Source organism: Vicugna pacos, chromosome 9 (genome assembly GCF_048564905.1).
Source record: "Vicugna pacos chromosome 9, VicPac4, whole genome shotgun sequence".
Classification (NCBI taxonomy): domain Eukaryota; kingdom Metazoa; phylum Chordata; class Mammalia; order Artiodactyla; family Camelidae; genus Vicugna; species Vicugna pacos.
In genome coordinates this window covers 23,689,189-23,709,312 of record NC_132995.1, presented here as the reverse complement: position 1 = coordinate 23,709,312, position 20,124 = coordinate 23,689,189, and the positions used below count along the sequence as shown (strand labels likewise).

General features: G+C 38.7%; 1 protein-coding gene and 1 long non-coding RNA gene across 2 annotated transcripts in view; both read right to left on the bottom strand.

The window, feature by feature from the left end:
• The window catches only part of LOC140698409 (uncharacterized), a 74,418-nt gene extending 61,415 nt beyond the window's left edge, over nucleotides 1-13,003 (bottom strand). Inside the window, exon 1 of the long non-coding RNA XR_012076194.1 lies at nucleotides 12,816-13,003. This is a non-coding gene — a long non-coding RNA (uncharacterized lncRNA). The remainder of the gene's footprint in view (nucleotides 1-12,815) is intronic.
• The window catches only part of LOC140698399 (uncharacterized), a 122,040-nt gene that overhangs the window by 81,656 nt on the left and 20,260 nt on the right, over nucleotides 1-20,124 (bottom strand). The gene's annotated exons all lie outside the window — the stretch shown is intronic.

Sequence of the window (20,124 nt, the reverse complement as noted above, 5' to 3'; positions counted from 1 at the left end):
CTTTGTTGCATCAGCCTGGACCACGAAGGCTTTAAGCTTTTGGAGAGTAAACCTTTGAATTTTATTTAGGCAACACCCCGACTCTCATGTGGAAGGGCCTCTTCATCTTATTGGTTTAAAATCACTATATATGTATATATATATATATATATATATATATATATATATATATATATTTATATATATATAAATTGATGGCCATATGATGGATTTTTTAATTTGGAAAAACTTTTTAATTGGTGAAAGTTTAAAGAGATCTCATTATAAACGGCTGTTTTATTGGTACCTATTAAAATAAAGTTTAAATGCAGAAAAATATATCTAATGGTTAACCTAAGAACTCAGATATAAAAATATAACTGGTTTGAAAAGCTACATTTTTGTTTTTCCTTTCTGATAAATGTTTCTAGAGATGCTAATAAAAACTTAGTATAATTAATGTTAATTAGGTTGAATAACTGGAAAAAGGATTGTAAAAATGTCAAAAAAACAGATAAGTGGCTTATCCCAAAAGGATAAATATTTTTATATGGTTATTTTGAATGAGATAAATAAAATGGACATTTTTGGATTTACATACAGGGTTTTGATACTACACTATGTAAAGTTAAAAAAAAAGGGCCAAAGAGTTCACCTACTCCCCCCCAACATTAAAGTTCAAACAAGTCCGTTTTATTTACCACAGTTTAAAATATATTTATATGTAGACTGAAATACTTGATCAAGGATTGGGACAACAGACCAATTAATGAAATTAAAAATCGAGAAGGGCCGAAGCTCTTTGGCTGAAACTTGGGCATCCTAGAGACTTCTATAAAATTATATACAATGTACACCCACAAAAAAATGGTTTCTGTCACTCCTTCTAGAAATAAGAATTATTGATTAAACTTAATAAATATAAAAATTAAAGGTATAAGATTTAATAAAATTGAGATAAAAGTTTGTGAAATTGGTATATTTAGATGGTCTTTATATAAACCTTTTGCTTATGTTGTGGGATAGATATGTTTCAGTGGAAAAACGCTTCCCCTTCTTGGTATTATAAGGCTGGGCACATGTCTATCCGTCTGAAAATATTAATTGAACAAATTAAAGGAAACCAATATAGTTACTTGAGACGTCCAATATAACGTAAATCTAAAAAGTAATTTGAGTAGCTAAAAAAAAAAATAGGTTTACCCTGGGTTTAACTTATAACTCAAGGAAAAGAGACCTTAATAAATGTCTTATGCAAGCTTTGGAAGACAAAATAAAGAAAACCTTAGTTTTAAAACATGGAATTCTTTGTTTACAGCTCTTCTCACTGATACAAAAATGCCAATTAAGGAGATAAAATTGGGTCTGGGTGACAGAGCAGTTATCTGGGGACCTGGAAGAGAGTGTCTTTCTCTTGCAGATCAGAAATATAAATACAACAAACAGTGACCTAGGACTGAGCCTAATTAGCTCAACGAAATAAAACTTGAGGCCATGAAATTTTTGGCATTTTAGAACTCAGAACTCTGACGGGTCCTTCAGACTTTGTGAGGAAATCTTAATTATCTGTTTCATAAATAGTAAGCCTTAGTGATTTGAGCAAGCAAATTCAGCTTACTCCAACTATTATTATAAATATAAGTAAGTTTTAAAGTGAAGCTATGAGATCTCTAGCTTTTGTCTGTTTATAAGCCTGCATACAGATTATAGAAGTGAGATATTTCTACTGCTAAAAAAAAAAATTTTCGAAGTCAAAGAGCTCTGCTTAATTGATGTAAAAATATAAGAGCTTAAAAATTAAGTATTTTTAAAATAAAAACTTAACAAATTGACTTTCAGTGTCATGTGAATTGGAAAATATTCAATATTAAGGTAATATTTGATATTGTTTAGTTTAAGTATGTTCTAATAAATATAGACATCTTTAAAATCATCCATCTTAACTATAATACCTTTACTGTACCTAGGTTTAATGAAAGTCAAATAAGATCCTGTTATATCTGTTGCAGATTTGTCAAAAAAAAAAATAACAGTAATGTGCTGTGGTAAAATTTTAAGTAAATTAAATGCAAATGAGATGAGAGCTTTGGGTAAATATTTAAAATATATTTTTAAAATGTATGCTTAAAATAATCTCTTAATGTTTGATATCTTTAAATTCTAGAGTTGTGCTAAATTAAGTTAAATGACAAGATTTTATTAAATATCTATGCCATTTTCAGATAAAATGATTGAAATATGAATTACTTAACATTTAACTTCCTCTTACAGTGAAACTAAAGGTGTTTAGAAATATTAATAAATGGTTGGTGTCACACAGAAATAGTCTCTATTAGTAAGGGAATGATCTCAGTATCCTAGGAAAGTAATATAAATGCGTAAAGGAAGATGTAAGAATGGAATAATACTTTGTTAATGAAAAATAGTGACTTTCTCCTGAAGCTGGTTACCTCTGAATGGAAGACAAAATAAGGGACACACTAATATAAGTATAGAAAGCTGTGGAAGGCTTGTGGAAAAGGAACCCTGAGGAAAGTTTTGTACGTGGTCAGAATTGGCTAAGTTTAGAATCAAATTGGGCAACGTAAATGAATCTTAGAAGTTAGCTGGAACAAGATTAGATTTGGTTTTCTCTCTGTTAAGAGGAAAAAATTTTCTTAAAATATTAATCCACCTTCAGTAACAGATTGTAAAACTTCTTATACCACTTAGCTGATCTGTTCTGCCTTTACATTTGACATATTTTCTTGTTAATGAATTAGTACTACATTACAGTGATCTATATGTTTATCTGATCAAGTGTTCTGAAATCTTTCAAAAAGCTCCCCAAATATAAAATTCTAATTAATTAAATAAAAATTAATTTAATTAATTAAAATTCTTTTAATCTCCAGTTAAGTTTGGGATGCTACAGAAGGCCCCTGAAACATCCCAAAGAGAGATTTTTAACTATAAAGTTTCATTTGGCATTTTAAATAACATGGAATTGTCAAATGAATCATAAAACTTCTAAGGTTATATTGAATGAGAAATATTATTAATATAGGTATTGTAGAAATTATATGGACTCCCTAAAATTCTGGTTTATCTGAAATGTTACCAGTGATAATTATGGGTATAGTGAACAGGTTTCTTTATTGATTATAGTGTAACGGTGTTTAACCATGCTTTTAAATCTTTTGTCATTTATAGACAGTTAACTGTTTTCTTCTGATGGTTTTGCAAAATGCTTTCTCTTCAAGGAGATTTACTGATTTCTAATAAATTTCAAACTACAGCACTGAACTAAACTGGGTAAGAAATTTTAAAGTTCTAATGAAAACTCTCATTAAAAGAATTAGTTACATGGGACTGATTAACCAGCTGAATATGGTTATAATTTTTGATATTGTTTGAAATACTACTGCCTTTTAACCTGTTTCCCAGACATAAAGAATCTCTTCTCCTTAAGCTAGTTATGGTTCACAGCAATTTGATAAATTATAACTATGTATACAGACTTGGAACAGTTATCTTTTCTCTCTATCTGATCCCTCAAGAGACTAAAAACACTTAGGTCCCCAGTGGCTCTATCAGACAAATTAGGGAGATCATCTCCTAAGAGATATAGGAGTATAAAGGTATTTTAAAGATTTTAAAGAGAAAAGAATTTACCTAAATCTGTAAGGCAAAAATCCATGAAAAGCCTTGACGTGGCTTTCTTGGCCTTAGAAAACCTTATTAACATTCTACCCTGAGACTCCGTATTAAAACTTCCAACACAGTCAATTTAAAAAGCCTATATGATCAAATAATCAGATTTAATTTGTAAAGAAATTAATCTTGATTTGGCTATATTTGAGAAAACTGAGGGTAACTTTAGAGAGAAAAAAATTATATTTTAGTCGATATTAAATTCTAGTTTTGTTAATTGAGGTCCATATTTACTAAGACACTTCCCAGATCATTCCTTGCTGTTATGTCACACTGCTGTACGGTTTAATTGAATTATGAAAAGAATACTCTAGGTTTGATTCTGAAGCTCAGTAATCTATCCTTGGGTAAAATTCCAATGCCCCATGACCTGCAGCCAGGGGATTATACATACTGCAACAGGCATGACTTAAAGAACTGTCTCCAACCTGAATGGAAAGACCCTTTTTCAGATACTCTTAACTAGACCATACACACCAAAGCTGAAGGAAACGGAGTCTCGGATTCATTTCCTATCTGAAACAGCCCCTGCAGTGCACTGGCCTATAGAGCGCTGCTCACCTTAAAACAATGCCCAAATGGAGAAAAAGCTTCCATACCAGGATGAGAAGAAGACGACATCTGAGCTAGACTGCTGACCCAAGACACCGGACCAGGACTGTATACCAATTACTTTGATAATTTCTCCAACCTTTGATTATGAACTACTCCAATTGTTAAGTTTATGATAAATTACCTATGTCTAGTACTTCTGTGTTACCTTGGTGGGTTTCCCTAATACAAGGCTCTACTAGGTAGCCCTCAGAAACATTATTCTAAAAAGAAATTATACTTCTGTTTAGGCCACTGTTGATCTTACAAGGTGGGAGATTTCAACTGGCCAATTAATACCTGCTCTGACCCTGACCATAAATATGAACTTTCTCATAGGATCAAACTCAGAAACACAAGCAAAATTTTAACCCAAAAATACAACTTCTCGACTATTAAATTCTTACTCGTGACTTTATTAACGTTACTAGCTGTATTACTTATATCCTGTCTATTTTATAAAATTGTTGTCTATTACATTTCCCAATGTGTAACTAGGCCCACAAGATTGATGATGGCTAAACATCTTGAAGAAACAGATAAAATTTATAACCCTGAATAAAATAAATATAATAGTGTGATTCTAGGTATGGGAATGAGCAAAGAAGGTTAAACACTTCTTGGATCATAATAGAGTAGTAAGACAGGTGATCCAGAGAACTTTTAGTATCAACAGGGCCTGATAAAAAAAAACTAACACCTTGAATGGCAACTCAGAAGATTCTTCACCTGAACTAGGAATGAGCCATCCTAGCAACGTGGGACAAAATTGGTCATGAAATGTCTCTCAAAATATTGGTCGAATTTAGGACCAAGGGGGAACACTGTGAATGAAAATACTACAATGTGCATGAAAATACTGCAACCATGACAGTAAACAAAGAATGCTGAATCCGAGTCATCAGCGGCTGCTGCCAACCCCCAGCGAGTACATGCCTACAGCCCGGCCTCTCAGCCACTCACAGTGGTGCCCTCTGAGCAGACTCAGAGTAAGAAAGGACAGGATACTGGCCCTAGATAGCCAGGGGCTTGCCAAAGGAATGAATTCAATGACCCAAATGTTTGCTTCCCACCATACATAGAAAACCACTAAATACTTGAACTTGAGATATCTGGTTTTCTTTAGATAACAAGCAATATTTTATTGTTCCAATTACCTGATCTTTGTTGTAAAGATTCTATTTATCCTAGCTCCTCCCCTACCTCTTGGGAGCAGTCCCTCAGAGTGATCTGAGAGGCTGTCATCCCGGCTCGAGTCCTCCAGCCAAATAAAACAAATCCCTTAATATTTAGGCTGAACGTTTATTTCAATGAAGTCCCAGAATAGACACAACTCATCAATTCTGTAATGGAACACACTGAATCAGGAACCAAAAGCGTGTTTTAGTCCAGAAAATCTCCAGGTTCCTATTTCTTTCTGTCATTATACAATCCCTCCAGAACTCATTACTTTGCTGTCTGCTCCTCTGGCAACCAAACTCAGAGAAGAGTCAACTCAGCAGAGCACCATGCTGGGGAGAACCCCCCGCAGAAGCACTGCAGGCTGCCTTCCCTCCCGCACGCTCTGCTGACCCTTGGTGTCCTCCGTGGAGACCAGGCCAACACAGCTCTTCCCAACAGCTGCAAAGTCGCTCACGTTAAATAAATCATTTTATTTCATATGATATTTTACGTATATACCCATCTCTGAAAACAGCTTTGCCAGAAGCCCAAATCTTCAACATTAATCTGCAAAGGCAAATCAGGTTCCCAAGGGAAAACAAGTCTTAAGACGACGCTAAGGCCTCCAAAGTCCTCTCCACGACCATGAACCAAACTGCCTGCAGGTCTGCAGCTGCAGGAGGCTACATGTCTGCTTTTAAAGCAACCCCTTTCTGCCCTCGGGTGCTACAATGCCCTCTTATGCCCTCCCATCACAGGGCAAGAGCAGCCGCTGCAGAACCTTGCAGGGCAGCACTGACAGGACTGGACAAAGGGGATCAGAGCTAAACAAAGCATTCTGATGACACGAGCTTGTCACTGTGTCTCTTTACAGATGTAGATATATATAGAGAGAAGTGGGGTGATATTGCTCAAAGTCACACAGCTAATAAGTGGCAAAGTATATAACTCTGCTCCTTCCTCCTGTGTGACGCCCAACTGGGACAACCACAGGGTTCTCTCGTGGCTGCCTGAACAGTCTTTTCCTATCACTCATGACACACAATAGTGTCTGAACTTAGCCTGCATTTGCAGCATCTTTTCCCTCCAGTTTCTCAGGAACAAGGCTGTTCGGGCCTGTATGAATTCCGGCTTCCTGAAATCTCCGTGCTCAGGCTGGTCTTGCCTGTGCATCCGGCCCGCTGCTCAGAGGCTCTTCCTCCCCTGCAGGAGGACGTTTCTAATTTTCACAGGGACACAACCTCAGGGGAGCTCTCCTCTCGCCCTCAGCATGGCAGGTGTCCCAGGCCTCATCCCGAGCAGCCCCGTTAGGACGGTGTCTGCCCAGCTCTGCTAGTCAGATCAGCAGCCTCACTGCCAGGGATTATACCCAGGTCACACTGCAAACCTGCTGCCCGCCTCACAGCCCCCAGCCAGCAGGTTACCTGGAAGTCACAGCAAGTGCCCCACCCAATCCAGAAGTCTCTTCTTTTGCCAGCACCACTGATGAATGGTTTCCAACCTTCGGTCAGTTTCGCACAAAACAGCACCTTCAACTGTGAAACGGGTGGTTTTTCTTCTGCACCTCATCCTTACTGGAAACGTAAAGGGAAACCAAAAGGCCTTTCTCAACCCTTTTCTGATGAAACCCTCCCACCCACAATACTCATATGCTCAAGAGCTTTGGATCCACATGATTTTCTTTCTCTTAGGCTAAGTGGCTCAAAAAACTGAGGGATTCTTTCTCCTTTGAGGGTATTAGCACTCAGTTTCTTGGCTTTAATCTGTTTTTGTCTCTCTCTTCAGTGACCCTAGCAGTTGCCACCTCTTACTCCCTTCAGCAGCCTCCCTCCCAACATCTAGTCTAGGAAATCAGCTGTGATGAGGGGCACGGGGGCAGTCACAGAAGATGCAACTAAGGCACAGAGAGGCTACATAATTTGCCCAAGAAATCACCTTGAACCACCAACAGAGTGTGTCACGTCCCTCTGTTTAACTCTAATGCTAAGCAAGTTAACTTTTTGTAGATTATGTTTATAAACAGATGAGGTATGAAAATACATACAAGGACACACATCAACTCTAAGATATTCATTAACTCCACTATTTTGTTTCTATTTATTTTATTTCTATTAAAAAATTAAGAACCCCTGCAGTCAATATAGCAAAATGTTACTGGGTTTTAAATCCAGAATATACAGGGGTTGTGTCATTACTCATTCTTGTATGTATTTTCACAAGACAAAATGATTTGAAAGTCTCTCTCCCCGCCCCCTACTCACTACTGGCTCTCACCAGAGCTCCCAGACCACACATCTAACAGCCTTTCACTTTACCCACAGCTGAACTCATCAGTTTTCCCCCAGAACTCCCTCTGCTGTTTCCCTCCTCAGAACACAGCAGGACCATTATTTAACTCATTAATCCACCCAGAAACCTGGGCCTTACTCCATCCTACCTTCACAGAAATCATTGATCCTTTCCTCTTTACCATCTAAACATGCCTTCAATCTGTTCGCTTTTACCCACTGACCGTCCCACCGCTCAAGTGGAAGCCAACAACACTGTCCACCTGGACTCATGAGTCTCCCAAGTGGCCCCACAGCCACTCTCCCCTACTTGAGACAAATGTGATTGTGTCTCTCCCACGCTTTTGGACTCATTTCAGACCCACTGTTCTTAGAAGAAACTTCAATTTCTTCACCTGGTGAAGGTCTTTGCCATGAAACTGTCAGCTCAGGAAGGGCAGGACACACCCTCGTCCCTCGGCTCCACCATCTGGCAGAGCATCAGCTTGGGAGGATTGAGTTCTTAGCAAACTACTTCACTTATCCATACAAATCCATGGTAGATTAGAAAGATTTTAGATGTTGAGCTTGACTATTAATTTGGGGATTTTGCACTGGCAACCTGCAAGTATATATTCTAATTATTGTGTCTTCTTAAAACCATACCCAGATTAAAGGAGTATTTGTGGAATGTCTTCGGAGTAAAAGGGACTGTACTTTTACAGATTTTATGTTTTAAAATATGAACAACCCGGACAGGGTCAAAAATAGTACCGCCTCACAAGTGACAGAAGACAGGTGAGACGCATATAGCAACAGGTCACAAAGATGGTAAGAGCAAAGTTGTTTCTCCAACCCCCGAAAAAATTCCTCCAAGAACTGAAAACTCAGAAATTTGAAAGTAAAATACTATCATATAAAGAAAGAAAATAAATAATCCTCTTCATCAGGGTTTCTAGATCTGACTGCAGAGTTATTAGCAGGCCATACTGAATCCTAGCACAGAAAAATCAGATGGACTAGTGGTGAGTAAGTTCCAGGAAAACGGCAGTAACTCCTCCACTTGAAAGAGGACACACACTCACTTGTTCAAGGTGATTGTAAACCACATTCTGCAGAAATTCAGAAGATTCAGGCACCGCTTCTAGATGGTGATGACACGGAAGGACGGCTTGGATGCATGCTTCTAACTGAGTCACCGGCATTCTTACACTGCAGGGGGAAATGGAGGCCCTCAGCCAAGAGCACAGTTGTTCCTGTCATGTATCCCAGGCCGTGCCTCGGGGACTCAGTGTACTGTAGCAGTCTGGCCCCAGGTGAGGACCCACAGCGTGGCCCAAGCAAGCAGGAGGGGCACTGTGCTTGAGAAATCCCATCCCCCATGGGGGCAAGAGGGGCTGGTGGGGTTGTGTGAACCTATAAATGCACATTGAAGTGATAAAATTAAAAGTAGCAGGCTATTTAACAAAATTTCAATTGTCATTGTTAATTTTACCATTCCATTCCGCTTGTCCCCTGCACTCTGAGACAGGCTTAGGCTCTCTCACACATGCAGCTCTGATGCAATAGTTGTGAAGTTATTTTACTTTGCTGCAAGTGTCTTCGCTCCCAGTGTCACTGTGACTGTCGTCTCTTAACACAGTCAGATATCTTCCTGGATCTCTCCCTGAGTTCCTTGCTCCTGCTTCTCAGATCCTGAGATAAAGAACAGGTGAAGGCACATGACTGGAAAAGTCAATGTGGACTTGACCAAAGTTCTCAGTGACCCCCTAGGTGAGTGCTGCCCACCCCTTACCTTCGATTCTCAAGGTTCTGCCCAGGGTGACATCCAGCCAGGAGAGAGTCCTGGGCCCTATTAAAAGCTGTGTGGCTTGGGTGCAGGGAAAGCTGCAGGAGCTGGTTCCGTAGCCGGTCCCATCCACACCTCTGCTCCTCTCTCTCCCGAGGCAGTGCTGCCAAGCCCCCAGGCTCCCTGAGCTTCTGTCTTTCTCTTCTACTCTACTTCAAGCCCTTTTCCTCTTCCTTTATTCCCTGATTATCCCTAGCTGGAGTGATTTTTCTATCATAGAATCTGAAAAAATTTCCTGCAGCTGAAAAAGAGGTGCCAGAGGTCAACGCGCATATGGTGGTTCCTGAATAGAGCCCCTGGTTAGGGGGACCCTCACCAACACTCATGGGGCATCAGGCATGTTGCAGGGTCGACCACCACCAACAAGAGTTTGCTGTGACACCAAGGCACGCACAGCATCCCTGCTCACTAAATTGTAGTTGTAGTCCTTTATTAAGAAGCAAAAATAAAAAAATTGCTCATGTTTCTTACTAAAATTATTTATGAGGGAGAAAAAGAAATTGTAATAGAAAGAACAAATTTCACTCCATGTTAGATGTGTTCATTTGGCTTTAATCCTGTACCTTGTTTTCTAGGCTCAGACTTGCTATCTCTGCACCTTTTGTAAAAGAAAGTTGCCTTTAGCCTGAAATATCCAGGAGGGTCTATTCTCCGGGCTCTGATCTTTAAGGATATTTGCTCTTCTACACTTATGTATAGATGGCAAGTTGTAAAATAGTGAATAACCTTTCTTTTTTTTGGAGGTTTTACAGGGGCACCATAATTTGACCCACATGGACAGCTGCAGGAACAAAGGATTTCAAGGACAAACAATTCATACAGCAAGAAGTTTGCAACAACCAGCCACATCCCCGCCACTTTTTAGTATAAAAGGAGACTGAATTCTGCCCTGGGGAAGAGAGTTCTACTGGATAACAATATGCCATTTTCTGGGTCTGCCAGCTTTACAAATAAAGTCTCTTTTCCTTACTCCAACATCTCATCTCCTGATTAATTGGCCTGTCATGCAGCAAGCAGAACGAGTTTGGACTTGGTAACAAATTGACTGCCTTAGAGGTAGTATGTCTCCACTGTTTCCTCATTTCCAGTATTTCACAACCTATCAATTTTATATGCTTTTTAACAACATGAACAAAAAACCTATTACAAGGAATTGATTCCACAGAAATAAAATTATTTCTACTCCTTCAAAACTTTTTCTTTTCTATTTTATTTTGTTTTGCTTATTGAAAAGAAAATAAATTCAAATCTTTTTATTTCACGTATTTTTATAACTAGATATTGTAAATACTACAAAGATATTTAAATTGCAATAAAAATTGTTCATATATTAGTATAAAGATATATACACAATCAATGCAGATTAGGAAAGGAGTAGATATTTACTAAAAATCCACTGCACATCCAGTCTTTTACAAGCATATCCTGGAATATAAGCTCTATTATCCAGGGTCCCCCATCCCCAATCTCACTGCGGAGTCCCTTAGTAATCAACTACCAAGGCACCAGCATAGAACCATGAGATCACTATTTTAGGTATAAATGAGAGTATTAGCTCATTCAATTCTAAAACAGAAACCTTAAAATAAATACTGAACTTACTTACAGATAAACAAATTTGGACACAAAAAAGTACAGTTTCTCCCCAAATTCACAAAGATAATAACTGGTAAAGGCAAGATTTGAACTCATCTGCCTTGAATATAAAGCTAAGTTGGAAATCCCCTTCAACTGTGGAGGACCAGCAGCACAGCCTGTCACCCTATCTTTGTTCAGATCTGGCTTTAGACAGCCTGAGACAGCACCCCTTCCTATGGAACTCGAGGGCAAACAATAACAATAAGGATTTTATATTCAGTAGTTTCTTAGGTCTCAATTATATAAAGTGTCAGCAGGTCAGCAGAAAACTCTGGGAAATATGAGTGGGTCGAGAGCTTTTTGCTGATAAGAAACTCAATCTATCAGGACAGAGTGACCTTCCCATGAGAGGCCTCATGGACATAAACTAAAGGCAACTGAGCAATGAAAACTAGCAAGAACATGGAACTCAAGCAAGAAGGATCCCTACCATCCCCTGCCCAGTTGCCTCTTCACCTTTGTGGACAAGACGGCAGAAGGTCCATGTTCTTGTCCAAGTTACAACATCATGGATTCTCACCCATATAATATTACGACTCTATGCTGTCTTAAGTCCTTTCCAACTAAAATATGATGACACCAATATCTCAGCGGAATGTCTATGTCTCCACTTTCTCTCTTCTATTAGGAGACTATATCTATGGCCACAAAGCCGAAATTCAATTAAAAACACCATGCACGAAGCCTGGTGAAAGTCTGTGTAAGAGACATTGTTCTCAAGCTCAGTGAGTGAAAACTCAGAAAAAGTGGTCCTTATCCCTCTGCAAGTGGAAGGTAGCCTGATTGTGTGTGTGTATGTGTGCACACGTGTGTGTGTAAATCAAATACAATGTATTCTGGGATGTGCACAGATTTTTTTTTATGTTACTATCATTTCATGAGGATGAGCCAACCTTTAAAGTAATTTGAATCTACTATTCTGAGAGAGTCTCAGGATCTTTTGGTGGAGGATGGGAAAGGGGAAAGGAAAGGAGGAAAGAAGTAAATGAAGCAAAGCTGTAAGTATACTGCTAGGGAAAGGCAAGACATTAATTTTGTTCCTGCTTGCATCACACACAAATTAGGGACTGGCTTTCCCACATGTCTTGTCAAGCACTGAGTTGCAGAAGAACAGGTGACAGCCCATTTCTCACTGAGCTTGTGACTGTACGTGGCATCTTATAGACACTAATTATTTAACCTGATCAAACAATCTAGCAGCAGGCTGTAATTCTCCTATTTTGAGAGATAAGAAAACAGGAAGTGAAAGAGGGTATATAGCTTGACAAAAGTCAGAGGACAAGTAAACTAAAGAGGATGAGTTCAAACTCAGATCTGAATGCAGAGTCTGATCTTCCCACTCTGAGGGCTGGAAATTCCTTAACACACAGGGTCCCCAGCTCCTCTGCTTTGTTCCTGGCACCAAGCATTTCCCATGGCGATATTCTCCAGTTCTCAGACACAGCGCTCTGTGCAGCCAATAACCTCCATTCGACCTTGATCATCTACCTGTCACGCCCACCAGGCTTCACCAGGCAAGAAAGCTGGCTTTCAACTGCATACAAAGCCACCCCTGTTTTATCCTGGACTCTTCAGCGGCTTTTCCAGTGTAAACACAGCCATGAACGTGCTCACAGTTTGTACATGAGCCACACTACCTCTCTCCATCTCTGTCCCCACCTATACTACTTAGCTATGACCATTTTGAGAATCTTGGAAACAAATTTTTAAAAACAGAAAAGAAAGGATTCTGTAACAAGTACTTAATACTTACAATTTTAAATGAGAAGTTACAAAGTGAGTATTTACAAACCGAATCTGCCTTCCTAGGTGTCAGTTTTAACAGTTAAAATATACAACAGCAAAAAATTCTGACTTAAATAATTAACAAAAACATCAACAATAATCTGGAATAAACTCAAAAACAATGCCCACGTTGTACATGGTGGAAGTACAGGACTGTACTGTGGGGTAAAGTAAGAGGTGTGAAAGTAGAGACATCAACATTTTATATGGAGGAAAGCAGTTTTGTAAAAATGTACGTTCTCCTAAAGATAATTCAAAAGTACTAAAAAATCCCACGACAGCACTTCTTTTTTTTTTAACTTGAAAAATTATATTAGAATTCTTCAGGAATAATAAAATCATAATACTAACCAAGAAAATTTGGGATCGAAAAGAGAATCAAAAAATCGCACTGTCAGATATTAAATAAATGTTTACAATATGTAAGATATAGTGCTAGTGTAAAAAAGTAAGATTGATAAAAATAAACCATGAGCTCAAAAAGAGACTCTAGTGTACATAAGTATTCTTTACAGGTGGGATTTCAAGTTAAAAAGCAAAGTAGGAATTCAATAATTGTCTTGGGACAATCAGAGAATCCCCTGGAAAAAACAAATTCTATTCCAGTCATAATGACCGCAAGAAAAATTACAGAATGTGATGTGAATATTAGAAAGTACTAATAACAGCGAATATAATTCTTTGCTCATATTAATTCAACTTCTCTTCATTATAACAAGTACCATCATCATCTCCATCTTAGAGATTAAAAAAACCTACAGAAGAAATTTATACCATTATAAGAAAGTATTTCTAAGAATAATATCAGGAATAAAACCCAAAAAGAAGACATTTACAATCTTAAGATTATTTTGGGCCACAACAAAAATGAACCTACTGAACAAAATGAAAGGCAAAAAATGACAAGGAAAAGCTCTCTGATACATGTTGATGAAGACAAGGGGTTAATGTTCATAATATACATAGAGCTGTCACAAAGCAACAAGAAGCTGCCTCACTTAAATGTGTGCAAAGGACAAAAGAGATCATTCACTTTTTAAAAGTCAGATGGCTAATGAGTGAAAAATGCTCAATACCTCACTGGTCATCAAGTGCAAATTAAAACAATGAAAAAGTACTTTTGCTCATCATATTGGCACATATTTTTAAAAGATATTCTAGCTAGTGTCCATCTTTGAGAGAACAAACTGTGAGCGATCTTTTGGAGGATGACATGTCAATGGATATGTAAACTCTGAAAAACGTGTGTACACACAGGCTGAACTCCACATTTTGGAATCGTTTCATTTAGAAAAATTCAGTTCAAAAAGATGTACTTATCAGAGCATTTACACAGCACTGTTTACAATGGTGAGAAGAAAAGCTGAAGTGAAATCATATCCAGCGATAGAGAATTGGTTACATAAGTTATTCTACATCTTTTCATGCCCCACAGGAGAAGGAATTTCTAGATTCACTTGAAAGGAGCCTGTGATTTATGTAGTTGTCACATCCAAGGACTAAATTTCCAGAAAACTTAACGAAAATAATACTCATACAAGATCACAGGAATGTTTGTATAAGAAGTATGCCAGTCAGACACCCTTTCTGACAGTGGAAAATGGAGAAAACTTAAGTGTCCACCATCAAGACAATGATGCGGTAAATCACGGTGAGCTGTGGGCACTAAAGTTCCGGTGTTTCGGCGTGGTCCAAGGCCTTGTCCACAATACGCTCCCACGAAAGGTGTCCTTACACAAGAGACCAAACCTGCATATCAGGAAAACCCTCTACTCTATCTGAAAGCACCGGGTGAGTCTGGAGGGAGAGGACGTCTGTGATATATACCTGAGTGAATAAACCGAGCTGCAGAAAACATATAGTATGGCCTTATTTTTCAATAAAGCATATATACACACACATAGACATAGATTTCTCATATACGTGTATGTATGTGTTTATTTATATGACATAGGCATAAAGGTCATGAAATATATACTCCACATTGTCAGCAGTTTTTACTCTCAGGAAAAAAGGGGAAGGGATGTAGGGGACTTTCGGTACCACAACAGATCTCTTTTCAGAATTTCAGTTAAGTATACTTGGAATTTAAAAGTTTATTTAAGTCCAAAGTAAAATGGACGAGGACTCCACAAGACAGAATGCTATACTAGTCATTAAAAATCATGCCAGGGGAGATAGAATATTGTAGAAAAATGTGTAATAAGCCGAATGGAAAATGGAGGTCTCCACACAGTATACAGGCACACATTGCTCGCTGGTTTTTATGACAGAGGTAATACACACTGATGAAAAGAACAGAAAATAGATGTTAATGTGTTAATTATTATCTCTGAGTACTGGCACCAGGATAGATCCTTTTGACCCTTTTTTCAGACATTTATATTAAATACACACTATTTTTCATCTGAAAAATGCATTTTTAGATGTCTAGTACCACACATTGGAAAATTACACGAGTACTTACAGAAACAAATAACTAGGAGACACCGCAGCAGCGTCACAAAGTGTAGAAAGGGCGATCCTGAATAACACCGCGCAGTTACATAAGGACCCACAAAGTGAGAGCACCTGCTGTAACAGGGCGCGTCCCCCTTCCATTTGTCAGATGTGTCTTCAGGGCTGAGGCAGTTCTGAGCACGGCCAGTGTCAGTGCTGGTGTCTGGATGGATGCCACTGGAGGTGAGGGCACCTGCAAGCCGAGAGGAAGAACAGAAATCATCCTCTGCCTTTTCTGTCTTGTTTCTTTGTTACTTTTAAAGAGAGGCGGAAATAAGATAAACTGGATCTTTCCTACTGAAATTTCAGTAATGAAACCATTTTTAAAGTGATCACAACTTATATTCTGCCTATGACTGTCTTTTCAACAAAGCATCATATTTATAAAATGTTAATTAACTCAGTTAATTAACTCCCTGTTGAAATATTCTAGTAAAGAGCATGAACTGCAGTATGTAAAAGAACCACACCTGCAGTGACTAGCTCAGCTGTCTTTACGGCAGTGCAGTCAGCCCCCACCATCCCGTGGCCCTGAGCTCCTGATGCTGGTAAGAGAGCGCGCTGCTGCCTCAGATGGAAAGAAAAGGTGAAAGCATTTTCTGAAATCTACAGCACTGACAAAACATAACTGATAAATCCCAGGCTCCTTTGAGGCTGTCATTTTCCGTTTCTGGCCAACACCCGTCAATGAGCAGAACCACCCCATTCCCGAGTCATGGGACTCACGTGGGCAGAAGTTTTGGAGAAATTTCCAGGTATAGAATGTAAACCAAGTATACATAAAACTCTGAAAAAGAAAAGATGCAATAATCTGATTTTGGAAGACACTAAAATATTCTCCTAAGCCTTAGTACTTGGAAAGGCTGGGCTTCTACTAAGCCACTTATTTATTTCACAGCCAATGAGCATCTCCCACAAACCCTGTTTCCCTGTGTCTGCTGGGAGCTTCAGGCACATTGATGTTGTCTATCTTATAAGTCACAAGGCAGAGGCGTGTGTCTCACGCTTGCAACTCTCACACAGGCTCAACTCCTAGCCTCACTGTAGGAACTTGGCCCCATTTTCTCACCTGTTTATTTGGTATCTGTTCTTCTGTAAGCTGCCTGAAATGCTTATTGAAACAAGTCAGAAGAATGAGTGGGTAGAGAAATGGACAGATGAACAGGTGAGAGATGGGCAGAAAAACAGAGAGTCTCCAAGAGAAGGGGAGCAATCAAAATTACCTATGCAAAACCCTCTTCTAGTCAGGGAAGGAAACCACCACGGAGAAGTGTGAAGAGGCAGGTTGCTTAGGACTGTTTCCTGGATTCCATGAAAAGTCACACCAAGAGATGAGAGGGTAGAACTATAAATAATAAAAGAAAAAATTCATGCATGTTTGAAAAATATATCTACATTATGTACTTTCTAAAGAATAGAGTCAAATCAGCAAGGCCCAATAACACAATCCTTGGGTATTTACAGAAGTGAGAATCCCATCTCCAATCTGCAAGGCATCCCTTTGGAGCACTGAGAGTCTACACGGTGCGGTCATAAAGCCATCACCGCAAAAGCGATGCTATCCTGCACTTACGAGTAAAGAGCAGCTGTGCTCGGTCTGCCTACACGTGTCTTTTACACCCCTCAGCACCTCTACGGGGGAGGGACGCCTAGCGAGCCCCATCTCTGCAGGACAGAAAACAAGTCCAAGAGAGGCTAAGCCGACCTATCAATTCTCCATCTCACAGGACTTGTCACTCCAGACCAGGACTCGAACTCGGACCCACGTTTGTAACCACAGTACTACCGTATTTTATGTGCTTTTTGTGTGTATAATACATTTGTTTCTGGCATGAAAGGGTATTTAATAAATGATCGGTTGTCTTGTCTATCTCATTAGCTCACAATCTTTATATTTTTGAATTGTACTCTTCCCATGGAGAAAGGAACGGAAAGAGCGGGGATCAGAATGAGGTGGGGCTCCATTCTTTATCTGTTGCCTCATCTCATCGAAGTCCCCAAACAAGGAGATAGAGCAAATGCTCTCGTCATCATTTAAAGAGAGGGCTCCAGTGATGGTGACTTACTCAACTCCAAAACCAAGTCTGGGGGAAGGGCACATGCAGCAACGAGAGCAGTATCACCTGTAGGAAGGCGAAAAGAGCTCAGGGGATGGCTCAATGGGTCAGCCTGATTTCATTTCAATCGATAATACAATAACACACTCTAAAAAATCTAGCATGCAATGGATTTGCTCTTTCTTGACATCTAGCAAGTTTCCACATCTCACATGTAACATTATCACGAACTAGTGAAAGGAAGAGTCCACAGACAAGGAAAATCAATGCCACAGGCAGGCTGAAACACAGGCTGGAGGAAAGGAAGGGAAAGGGCATAGTTAAGAAGAGGCGAAATTCTGGGAAAAAGACATCATCACAAGGACTCTCAAGCATCATCCAGCAATCATATAATCATTCTTTCAAGGGAGAGTTACTTAGGTCCTATTTTGTGCAACATTGTACAGTGGGCGAAGCAAGAGCACAGCGTCCATGGTGGCAGCAAGTTGCGGAGCTCCAATACACTTCTGATCCCGGTACCTTGCACACTTGTCCTCAGTATAAAGGCAAAATATATAGTAAAATAATCCAATGTAAACTCTATGCAATGCTGAAAAAAATTAAAGAATACCTAAATACCTGGACAGACACACCACGCACATTCCTGAATCAAACGACAGCATTCTTGGGATGGCAGTGCTCCCCAGAGCGATCCATATATTCAACGTGGACTCGATCACAATCCCAGTGGGTTCCTCTGCAGAAACTGACTATCTGCTGCTACAATTCATATGAGAATTCGAGGATCTCAGTAACCAAACCGTACTTGAAATAGAAGAAGAGTTTGAGAGGACTTGTAATTCTCAATTTCAAACCTTACAACTGTATCTCCAGGTGAGATTAGAGGCCATTTTTAAGTTATAATTGTGTTTATCCTTATTTTCTAAATTCTGTACAACGAATATACCTGTTAGAATAAGAAATTTAAAAAGTAAAGTGTCTTTTAAAACATGCAAACCGATTCATCCATTGGGAAGAAAATATTTTGACTATAAAGAAGTAAACAAATATCTAGTGAAAAAGGACTATTTAAAAACAGGAGTGCATTTACATTTTTTGTAAATTGGAAACTGAAAAGCACAAACACATCAAGTTTCTAGGGAGAGTGTTGCAACATATTAATTGTTATTTCCAAATTTCTAATTGAACAATGAAAACTCAAGAAAGAGAAAATCTTCATTGACAGCCAACTGCAAACACATGGAGAGCAAAGGCCTAGAAATCACAGTTCCTTTAACTCTGCTACTAACTCAATAGGAGAGGAAATTCCTCACAGAGGGGACAGTGGAATCCCATGCATAAGACAGGATACACAGTACAAACTGCACTAGAATTGGGGGTGATTTCCATAGAAGAATTCTAAAGTTACAACATTGCTGAAAAACTATAAAAACACTGACAGACAGATTAAAACACACAGTCATATATATTATATAGAAACATATGAAGTCTGCTCCCATGTTGCATAGAAATACAAACATATTTGTTCATTTATGGGCACTGATTACTTTATCCCAGGTAGAATATTTCAACTAAAATAGATAATCAATAATACACTCCTCTTGTCAAAACTAGTTGATAAGTTACTCTGCTATGTATGCATAATGTGTCTAAGATAGATTTAAAATTATTGAAAAAGATTTTTGTATGGTTTCTTGAACCCTTCTCAAAACACCAAGCTTAATTTTAAAATAAATCTGAGCAGTATTTCTATATGATCTTTTCCCTTGTGAAATGAACAACACAGTCTGTTGTCAAAATTCTTTCCTTACAATGATTCACGAGCACCGTATACTCACAAAACTGCTGGACAGCAAGGCACTATCCAGACACTGTGACAAATCAAATGAAACACAAGGAAGACAGTGACCCTATTCTGCAGGGCTTATAATCTGTTCCAACACCGGGTTTTTATTTGATTTGTTTGATTGGTTAGAAAAATAAAATCACTCAAGTACATTCTTCTTTGAGCATTATGTAAATCATGACTCTCTTTTTAGTGTCATGAGCAGGAAAGACTTGAGTATGAATTGATTAGAACAACTAGGCACAATCATCACTGGAGCCTGTGTAATAAATAAGTACATGAGATCTAAAATAAACCTACACAGATCTCTGCAAGGAAAATGAAGAGGTGAGTTCCCCAATGAGAAAACAAACAATCAAGAAATCAAAAAAGGAAAACTTTTTCATTAATGATTCCAGGCAGTAGTGGAGCATGGTGGTGAAGATCACAAATGCTGGGGACAAACATGAGGGTCTGAAATCCCACAGCACTGGGTAGCTGTGACACTGATATTTCAGTGAAATTTTCTGCACCTCAGTCTCCTATCCATAGACTGGGGACAACCACAGCACCCATCTCCTAGAACGGTCTTAAGAATTAAGTTATTTTTTATATAAAAGTTTAAATAAAATACCTCAGATTTTAAATATTACCCCAAAAGCTCAAGGAACAAAGAAAACAGTGATAAATTGGAGTTCATCAAATGTTAAAAATTTGCTTCAAAGGACACCATCCAGAAGGTGAAAAAACAACAGAGAGGAGAAAATTTTTTCAAATTAT